Below are 10,675 nucleotides of genomic sequence, written 5' to 3' on the forward strand. Positions count from 1 at the left end.
GCAGGGTGGCTCCTTGGAAGTCAATGAAGCTAGGCCGATTTACATCATTGCCTTACAGACAATAGGGGCCAACGTCAGAGCCTCTGGTGCAACTCCACTGAATCTAACTGAGTTATTACACCAGGGGTGGACTTCCCAGATATTTCAGACTTGCGGCGCGTTTAGATCCTTAGGGACAGGCTGTAGAACATAAGAATAAGAACGGCCATAGTGGGTCAGACCAACGGTCCATCTAGCCCAGTATCCTGTCTTCCGACAGTGCCTGGTGACATGCTTCTTAGGGAATGAACAGAACGGGGCAATTTATTGAGTGATCCATCCCCTGTCGTCCAGTCCCAGCTTCCAGCAGTCAGAAGTCTAGGAACACCCATTGACAGCGTTCCTGACCATCTTGGCTAATCGCCATTGATGGACCTATTCTCCATGAATTTATCTAATTCTCTTTTGAACCCCACAGTACTTTTGGCCTTCACAACATTCCCTGGCAATGAGTTCCACAGGCTGACTATGCGTTGTGTGAAGAAACACTTCCTTTTGTTTGGTTTAAACCTGCTGCCTGTTAATTTCATTGTGTGACCCTGGTTTGTGTGACGGGGTAAATAACACTTCCTTATTCACTGTCTCCACACCATTCGTGTGTGGAAGCGGTTCCATACCCCTCATCATTTTAGAGGATGGAACATGCCTATCGCCCCCAGTTGGCAAGGGGCTGGGAAGGTGTGTAAACACCTGACTGGGGAGCCTAGCTGTGGACTGGTCCTGGCATGCAGAGCCAGCGACCTGCCACTCACCGCTCGGGCTGTTCTGTCCCTGCGGCTCTATTCGTTTTCCCTCTCTGCAGAGATTCGTCTCGGGAGCAGAAAGGCCTGTCAGGGCTCGGGTGCCGTTTCCAGGATATTAAAGCAATAAAGCACAGCGGGGGCAGCAGAGGGAGAGGCTCGGGCTGTGCTCCTGCCAGGCTGTAATGGTATTTACCGGGTGATGCCCTCAGGGGTGCTCAGGCCTCTTCCTCCCACGTAGGGAGGCTCTGTGCCAGCCTGGCCCATCTCGGGGCTGGCCTGGGAGGAGGCGATGACCTGGGATTAGGTCATCCAGAGACGCAGATGGGTGAGCCCCCTGCTACCTCCACAGTCTGCCTCCCTACAGATAGCCCCACTTCCCCTGCTTCAGGCTGCAGGAGCAGCCTCTGTGGGTAGAGAGAGGGGCCACAGGCTGTGGTCTCAGTCAAGACCACCCGAGAGCGGGATGGGGCTGATGGAAAGGCAGGTGGGAGGGAGGGGTGTCTCCATTCTCGCCCGGCAATGGAGCTGGGTGGGCCACGACCAAGCCCTCCACATCCTGGCCTCCCCACCAGCCTCAGTCTCCTCAGGTAGGGAAGGGGGCAGGATGCCACGGATGAGCCGGTGGGTCTGTGCACCCCCATGGCTGCTCACCCCTGGAGCACCACCAGCCCATGCCTGCGTGAGAGCAGAGCCGGAGAGAAAGTCAGCGATGCTGGCCCTTCATCAGTGAGGCACGCACACCTCGTTTAGGAGGGATGGACAGAAGGGCGTGCTTGGGTGCCTGGCTGAATCAGGGCGCTGAAGTCTCTCACAAGGAGCGGTTGGGTGCAGCCAGCGTGAGGGGGCAGCAGGGGACTCGGGAAATGCCCCACCTCTCACCCCATGGGAACTGGCGGGGGAGAGATTACATGACAGGATTCAAGCCATGCGCTTGGCAGGTGTATGAGGCTACGCTGCTGTTGTTGGATAGGGGAATAGACACCAGCTTCTTGAAATCCCATGGCCAGAGCCCTGACACTCAACCAGGTAAAGGAGCCAGGCAAAGTCCCCCCAAAGTCAGGCTTAGCTCAGATGTGGCTGAACCCTTGTAGAGCCTGGGGGGGGGGGCAATTCTGCTCTCACTCACAGCACTGGGGCTCAGCGGGGCCATGCTGGTGCAACACAACGCATGTGTGGGAGATCAGAAGTGGGCCCAGGGTTCGCACAGTTTGGTTCCAGATCAGGCTGGTGTAGACCAGGCTTGAATGCAATGGGTGTTGAGTGACTATTATTTGTTGGGGACCTGATCAGGGGTCAGACACTTGTCGTACTGAGGCTGTACAGGCTGGGATTGTGTGATGACTGGTGTGTCTTGCCTTCCTGCTCCCTCTTTTGTTTCCTGGTTCCTGCTCCCTGATCTGTGTGTGCAGCTACTCAGAGCCTTCAGCTACATAGCAGCTGTTATTATGTTTGTTCACACTGTTACTGATCTAACCTGTTCATGGGTATTACATGTTTTGATTGACAACCTACCTGTGTGTATTGCTCAGCTTTTGGTATGTTTTGAGATGGCTAGCACCTCCAGTTCACCCAGCTGCAAACTGGAGGCCTGATCTATTCGTTAGAGCACTCAAAGGTGCTTGGATGTGATGCTGGCCCCATCACTCCCTTGCATTCCCTTGGCTATGAAACTGGCTTTCCTTAACGGCGTCAGCCCAATGAGCCATTGGCTCAGGGGAGCTTTGACTTTGCTCTGGAGTGCACCAGAGCATAACGTTACGGTGACGAGTGTTTTAATTCTGCAACCCATGCTGCCTGCACATCCTTCGGCTGTTGACTGGCAATGCTTCCTTCGGTGTTTTTGGAACAGGATTTGCAGATTAGGCAACCCTGCGATGCTGCTGGGTTATCCTGGCTGCAGAACTGGGGACATTACGATGGTCACGCTCAGAGATATTTTTAAGACTGGCACAGCCAATGACCGCCTGGGTGAACGGTTACTGGCTGAAGGTGCTAGACTGCTCACTTTTGATCCTGCATTGCTCAGAGTGAGGCGTTTGAGAGGGCTGGGGCAGAGAAGGGCTCTGTGTCTCGGACAGCTGCTAATTTTGTGTCTACACTTAAACTGTCAGCTGCTTTTCCTACTTCCCTCAACCAGTGCTGCCTACTCCCACTCCACAGCTTTGGCAGTGAAAGCTGCCATCTTCTCACTGTTTCTGCTGGGGCAGCACAGATCACTTGGGCAATTTCCCTGCCCGCTCAGCTAGAACTGCTATGTGCCAGGCTTGTGGGAAGGACACTGGAAGTGAGGGTGCCATAGTGCACTGGTTCACAGAGATGAGGCCTGAGCTGCCTACTGTGAATGTGGAGCTGCATGAGATCACCTTTACCGGGGACCCGGATATTTCCTTTTGTATCATCTTCTCATGTAGCAAGGCGCTGCGGCTGGTATCCCATAGTGTGGAAATTAATGGCACATTGCTGAAATGCATGGTGGATCCCGGTGCTGAAGTGAGCATCCTCCTCTTTGGGTTAGTTCACAATCTGGACATCTGCCTGACTACAGAGGTTATAAAAGCCTGGAATACGGATGCCTTGCAGATAGCCGGTGAAGCTTTATGGTCTGTGCTCCGGAAAGGCGTAGCCTGGACTGGAAAGTTTCGCATTGTTAAAGGCTCAGCTGGAATTCTGTTCCATTAATGTCCTACGATCTGTGCTTACAGCTTGGTATTATGCATGGGCTCAGGTGTGGTTTCGCTGGCTAGGACAGAAGGGGATACCCAAAGTATTGTTCAGACGCGCCAGGATTTACTGGACGGTGGCAGTATCCGGTCTGTGGGATTTACGTATTCTCTGCAGTTGGATTCGAACACCAAACCCTTGGTACCACCACCACGTCGAGTGCCTCCTCTGCTTCTGGACAAGATCCCCGTAGCTGTGCAACGCAAGAAAGATACTGGTATCCTTCGGGAGGTGGAAGGGCCTGTGGAGTGGAGCTCACCCACAGTGATCATATCCAAGAAGAAGGGCAATATTCGACTGTGCGCAGATTTTAGGTCACTTAATAAATATGGGAAACGTGAGCAGTTTCACTAGCCAACCTTGGAAGAGGTGACTTGCCGGTTAGGTGGATCCCAGATTGCTATGTGTTGGATTACCGATCCAGTCATTACCTGGGGCTGAAAGTTCGCAGCTGTTATTGACTTTCAGCCCACCCTTTCGGCATGCTGCTGTCCACAAGACCCTTTTGCCTTAGTCTCTGCTCCTGAGGTATTTCAGAAGGTGGGCTCTCAGCTCCTTGCTAATATCCAGGGTGCAGGTTGCTATTTCATTGATCCTTCCTGAAAGAATGCTCATCTGGGCAATGTGTTAACCTGGCTCCAGTGAGCTGGCAGATCCTCAATCAGTCGCAGTTATGTACTAAATCCCTTTGAGGAGCTTGGTCTTAATGGCTAGTCTGATAATTTCATATCTTCCCCCTTTTTCCTTCTGGGAGGCTTTTTGGCTCTGATTTCCAGAGGTGTGAAACACCCTTTGGGCCTGACCCTGACCTCACTCCTGATTTACCCTTGCTGGATGCTTTATTGGCATCAGTGGGGATCGTGAGTCCCATGTCTGCAGTCAGGAGCACTGCTCCCTGACCCCAGCACAGCTCCCACGTCGTGGAGTTTGCCGTGTCCTTTTGCAACTGATGAACCGAAACTGCAGTATAAATTTCCCTGGCTTATACACAAGCATGTATGTCTGGTATCAGCCCCATAGACTGTAACAATCCCCCCAGGAGCGTTTAGCAAATACATCCTTAATCCAGCAGTTATAATGGCACCGTGGGTGTCTGACATTCCCCTGCTATTTATAAGACTTCCTTTGTTGTGTTGCCGGGGTCTTTACCGCAGATTATGGGGTAGTAAAGGCTCTAAGCGAGGTGGTAATTCAAGCAGTCCCTGAGAGCTGCATACAGCACGTGGCAGTGAAGAGCAAAGTTAATTCACGGCTGCTCTGGGAGCTGTTGATTTTCTCAGTGGCAGCTGAAGAGGCAGAGCTGAGTTTGATGAACCAACATCCCTGTGCTCGGTGCAGTCATTTGGCATAGGGAGGAGGGGCTCCTGGAGAGGACAGGGTGGTGGGGCTTGGGCTTGGGCTGAGTCAGTGCTGGGCAGTGAGGTTTTGGTATGGTGGGTCAGATCGGGGTCTCACCGTGTCCAAACTCCCCTGCTTTTGTATCACTTATACTTTGGTGTTTGGCCCATTTCTGTGCACTCCCCCCACCCCCCGCACAAGTGCAACAACAAAGCCATGCAAGCAAATTACTCCAGTCCTGGCCCTTCTCCTTCACCCAGGCTGCTGGACTGTGCTAACAGAACCCATGTGAACCCAGTCTGGTTTTCTGTCCTCCTCCAGAACATGGGCTCTGCAGAGTCTGCTCCAGGCTAATAGGCCTCCCTGTTTAGGTCCAAGAGCAAAGGCTTTTAGGTCCAGAGGTCATGGGTTCAGTCCCTACAGAAGATCATCACCTTCAATTAGGGGGTGGCCTTGTTGAGGAGCAGTAGTGGGGTTAGGAGAAAAGGGATGGAATTGAGCAAGGGAAACTTGAGGTTGGATCTCAGGAAGCGTTTCCCAACAGTGAGAGCCTTAGAGTGGGGGAATGACCTCTGCCCCCCAAGGGATGGGATAGGAGCCCACTTGCTTGTGTAATCTCCAACACTGGACTAAACAGAGCACTGGATTCTAGATAATCCTTCTGCACTGGCCAACGGGTGAGGACGAGAGGGGACCCAAGTGACTTCTCAGGTCTCCTTTCTCTGAACTGCCTTCATGTCTGTCTCACTCTTGCTTGGTCTTATTGTCTGAAGAATGCGCCGCCTGATTGGACACCATGAACTGTACACTACAGCCCCAACTTTGACTTGTCCTGTGCACCTTCATGGACTCTGGCGTCTTTCTGAAGACTGCAGTTGTCCTGCGCCATGACCAAGGCTGCGTCTGAATATCGCTCCGTCCAGCTCTGCGTTAGAAACATTGGGGGCCTCATGTCAGTTCCTTTCTCTTTTTGTCTTCAACTTAGATACCCACTTTTAAGCAAGCAAACAAGCAGAGAAGGCAGGTTGCAGGCAGAGAAACAATGACAAAAAGACAAGAGGGGAGGTGAGATTCCCACTTAAAGCAAGTGGAAAGGCATTCAAATGTCTGTGCTGTCACACTTTAACAAAGCATTGGAATGCATCCGATGAAGTGAGCTGTAGCCCACGAAAACTTATGCTCAAATAAATTTGTTCGTCTCTAAGGTGCCACAAGTCCTCCTGTTCTTTTTGGTGCTTTGAGTACATGTTAGGCGCAAGCAGCTAGATTTGCAAGGTTTTGGAACCTACAGGTGTGCTGGACATTCTCCAATGTCCTGAGCCGAAATGGAGCTGAGCTCTTTGGAAAATCCTGCCTATAGTCTTCAGCTCCCATGCTGGGCCCCTGGGGCGTCTTGTCTGGCTACAGTTATAGCCAGGGACAGATTGTTTCTTTGCTTTCCCCTTCTGGAGCTCGAGCTACTGATTCTATAAAGGTAAACTCCAGAGGTCCTTCGTCAGGATTAGATTTGCATATTGGTCTAGGAGAGCCAATCAATGGAGGTGAGGAATTGGCCAGTCACAGCAGAACAAGGTATCCTGATGGGGAAGGAACCAGGGGGAAGGAATTTTTCTTCCAAAGCAAAACCTTTGTTAAAATATACAATATGTGTTATCCCTGTGGACCAACCCAGGCCAACAGGGCGGAGCTATTCCCAGGGAAGATGCAGGCCCCTCCTCCTGGAACCATCCCAGGGAAGCCGGCAGGGACTGGTATCAGAGGGGAGCTCAGTTTGCCAGGACCCAACTTTGGGATTCTCAGTTTCTTCTGCAACTGCTGAGGGTATCACAGATTGCAGCATGGACTTTCCAGGGTGTGTGGGGCAGGGGTACAAGGGGCCTCTTCCTGCCAAAGGCATGCTTCATCCAAGGCTCACAGTCACAGTCCCGTGCTCCGTCTTCCAGCCCCAGGCAGTACAGGGCAGGGCAGAGGTGGGGCCGTTCCCCCCATCCCTGCACTGGGGCAGCAGGCCACGCTGAGCGAAGGCTGAAGCTGCATCAGGCACACCCTTCCACAGCACCCTGCTGTTTTGGAAAGGGGTAACTGAGGTCCAGCAAGGGATAAGAGGTTAGTGAACCCCTTGGTCACTGGGACACTGCTCAGGTCAGTGTGCTCCCCCGGCCACTCCCACTGTAACAACCGCCATGGGAGATCTTGATAGCCATTTATTAAAGAGGCAGGAAAAGGAGGAAAAACTGTGAAAGGATTTGTCATGTAAAGTGTTAATTAACTAAAGCTTCCATGGTAATGCTGCCCCTTAGTCCCTGTCCCATTAGCTGCAGAGAGTTTTTATGGGGAAATTCTCCTGTTTGACAGTTGTTTTGGTTGTATTAAAGGGGGTTCCAGCCCCCTTTGGGGGAAAAGAAGCAGTTCGCGGAGGTGGGCTGGAGCTGCACATGTTGAAGTCTGATCCTGCCGTCCTCAAGCCAGACCCGCACAAGGGAGAGAAAAGCAGCAGAGAAGATGCAGTTTCTGTCTCTGGTGCCGAGTCTCCTTTGCAGCCTCTCTGCTGGAAAAGACAGGCCCAGCCCATGGCCTGCTCAGCCGCTGCGACCCGGGGAGCTTGTACCCGCCTGGGGCTGGGTAAGGCGTTGCTTGTAGCTGCCCCTCTGGGCATGGGCGCACAGCGCTGGTGCAAATGGGATGCTGTCTTGGCAGCCCAGCCAGACGTGTATTGGACAGAGGCAAAGAAGAAAAAAGGTGGGTGGGGGGGCTCAGCAGAGACCCCAGCCTCTCAGGGCCAGGCCTTGGTCAGATTTTAGCTGAAGCCGGAAGTGTTCATGATGTCATCAGATCCCTGGCCTGGTGCTGCCAGGAGCCCTTTCAGGAGAAGGCTGATGAAGGCCCCTTGGTGTCATGGTGGCTACTGGGATCCCACTAGCTGTGATGGTGAAGCTGGTTCCTGTCAGTGTTTAGTGACCCTCTGATAACCAGTGTCTGAGGGGGCAGGGGTGGAGGCTCATCCCACTAACGCTCACCAATCAAACACGTTTCCATTAACTCAACCCTAACCATCCCCTCCCATTTCTAGCACCTTTCCTCTCATTGCCATGCCAGCCCGGCCCTGGCCCCGGAGCCCCGCACACCCCCTGAACTCAGGGCTTTTAATGGAAACAAGCCCCCGGCACTCAGGCTATTCATCTTGTGCTGACGCTTGTAAATAATTTTAGGTGACATGTTGCGTTGGACTTTGTTACTTTGGCCAAGACCAATCTTCTGCCCCTGCACAACAAGCCCCTTTGCATCAGGGTCATCTGCCCAAATAAGGGCCAGGGGTTCTGGAGCCAGCCAGATCAGTGCTAGTAGCAGATCTGGCTCTCCTGTCACAGAACCGGGGCTCCCCAGCTGGACCTGATGAGGAGGGTGGGTGGCCGCTGGGGTTAATTAAGGACAAAGGGTTTGCTTGCTGACCTGTGCAGAGCATGGGGGAAGTGTTAGAGTCTCTCCTGGGGAAGCAAGGAGTCCAGGTAGGAAGGCTGGGGAGTTCTGCACAGAAGAGCAGGGAAGCAATCCAGCTAGAAGAGGCTGGGCAAGAAGGCCTAGGGCTGGCAGCAGGTGTGGGAGCTGACTATGGGTTGTGTGGCTGGACTGCGTGTTGGCACTTTGGGAGCTGCTTGCATTGCCTATGTTAATAAATCAGCAGGGCTACTGGCTATAAGAAAGCCCTTCTTTGAGCTCTTGACAGCTCTGAGGAGGGAAAACTGAGACCATGTCCTACAGATATGGTGCCTGCCAAAAGGACATGCCGAGGGACACCCCTGTTCATGCCCAGGGATGTCATGGGGAGCTATCTGGCCTGCTCTGTCCAAAGCCTTGGGAAACTGGCAGCACCTGGATAACAGCTGGGTTTGGAAGGGGCAGGTACTGGGTACAGGTCCTGGGGTTGCTCTGACCCCCATTTACCTTGGCAGCCCTGACCCACAACCTAATCTTGTTACCCTACTTCCAGATTCTGATCTGCCCATCAAGAGGGGATCTGGCTTGGGGGAGGCAGGTGAGCCAGGTGTGCATTGCCAGTTTCCTACCTAGCCTTGCTGGCCATGAGTCAGCGGGTCAGGGAGCTGAGCCTATTGCAGGGGAGCAGCTGGAGTTTGGGTCTGGTGTATAACAGGAGAAAAAGGGACCGTTTCTCAGGCTGGTCAAGCACTTCCTGTCAAACCTGGTTTCTGGCAGAAAAATGAGAACTTGAATAAATGAAACTTTTCGTGAAGAAAGTCTGCTCCCTGTAGAAAAGGCTGGTATTTCTATTAAAAATGGCACCGCAGGGCCTCAGGAGAGTTGTAGTCTGGGTGCCTTATGTTCCTGTTCTCCTCTCTGGGTCAGACTACATCTCCCATGGTGACAGCACCTTGCACCTCTTGATGCTGGGACCGAGTACACATAGGAGTTGTCCCAGGCCATGGTGCATCATGGAAGAAGTAGCCCAGCCTGGGACCCCAGTCATAGAGAATGGGAGCATAAGGTAGCCAAACTACAACTCCCATGAGGCACCACAGTGTCATTTTGAATCAAAATACGGTGATACCTGGATGGAAGATTTTGTCAAAAAGGCAAAATTTTGGGTGGGAGCTGGGGCAGGGGGCTGGCTGTTTTCCAGCCAGCTGTAATAGTTTATGTGGGAAGCAGGCTGGCGAGCAGCATGATGATGGGTAAGGTGCTGTGATGGGATGGGCTCTTCATCTGGGGTGATGCTGAGATGATAGCCTTGTAGGGACAGTGCAGAACTAGCGGCCAAGCCCTGTGGACTCTAGTCCCACCACTGACTCGCTTTGGGTCTTGGTTTCTACAGCTGCAGAATGTGGACAATCATTATGCCCTGGCCTTGCAGGGCTGATGCATGCATTAATTCATCAGTGTTTGCAGAGCACTTTGAGATCTTCATAGAAATGCAAACTTGTGCTATTATGTTATGGCTGTCTCTTGCTAAGTGACTGTTTTGTTGTTTGGTCATTTTTAAGTGCGTTCTGTTACTGGACTGGGATCCTTGATTCCATTCACCTTCACCCACATAGGAGGCTTGGCAGCATAAAGCTATTATTGCTGAATGGGAGCACAGGGAGAGGGAGATATCAAGACAAGTTACGGCTCATCAGTTTCCCCCTCTGAGCCTTGGAAAAACACTGCACTAAATCACTGTTTCATATTTAAGATATAGTTACAAGTAATAGACACTGAGATTAGCAACTAGTGATGGCCCAGTGCCATAACAAGCTGGGCTGCGACCTTGCCTGGTAGCATAAACTAAGCAGGGTCAAGCCTGATTCGTGCTCGGCTGGGAGCGGTCCAGGGAAAACACAGGATCCTGCGCGCAGTGATCATAGATCATAGAATAGAACATAGAATATCAGGGTTGGAAGGGACCTCAGGAGGTCATCTAGTCCAACCCCCTGCTCAAAGCAGGACCAATCCCCAATTTTTGCTCCAGATCCCTAAATGGCCCCCTCAAGGATTGAACTCACAACCTTGGGTTTAGCAGGCCAATGGTCAGACCAATGAGCTATCCCTCCCCCCAAACATCTGCCGAAACCCGGGATCGAATCAGGGACCTTTAGATCTTCAGTCTAACGCTCTCCCAACTGAGCTGTTTCGGCTGGTACTAGTGGTGACTGGCGGCCTTCTCTCTAAGCGAATATAGAGGCAGTTGCTGCTGGGGGCACGGTGCTGCAGCCGACGGGCGTTGGGGATTAGGAGGCGGGTCTGATCTCTTGGATCTGAGGCCCCAGCATGGTGCTAGAGTGCGCCCGGCTGCTAGAGGGGTACTCTTGTTTGGTGAGATGTAAAACCGAGGTGCTGTG

The 10,675-nt window shown here is 52.5% G+C and overlaps 1 non-coding gene across 1 annotated transcript; it reads right to left on the reverse strand.

Annotated features, from left to right (window-relative positions):
* Positions 1-10,398: 10,398 nt before the first annotated feature.
* On the reverse strand, positions 10,399-10,471 carry TRNAF-GAA (transfer RNA phenylalanine (anticodon GAA)). The gene has a single exon. It is a non-coding gene; the product is annotated as a tRNA-Phe (tRNA).
* Positions 10,472-10,675: the final 204 nt, after the last annotated feature.

The sequence above is a fragment of the Eretmochelys imbricata genome, chromosome 21 (assembly GCF_965152235.1).
Source record: "Eretmochelys imbricata isolate rEreImb1 chromosome 21, rEreImb1.hap1, whole genome shotgun sequence".
Taxonomy (NCBI): Eukaryota; Metazoa; Chordata; order Testudines; family Cheloniidae; genus Eretmochelys; species Eretmochelys imbricata.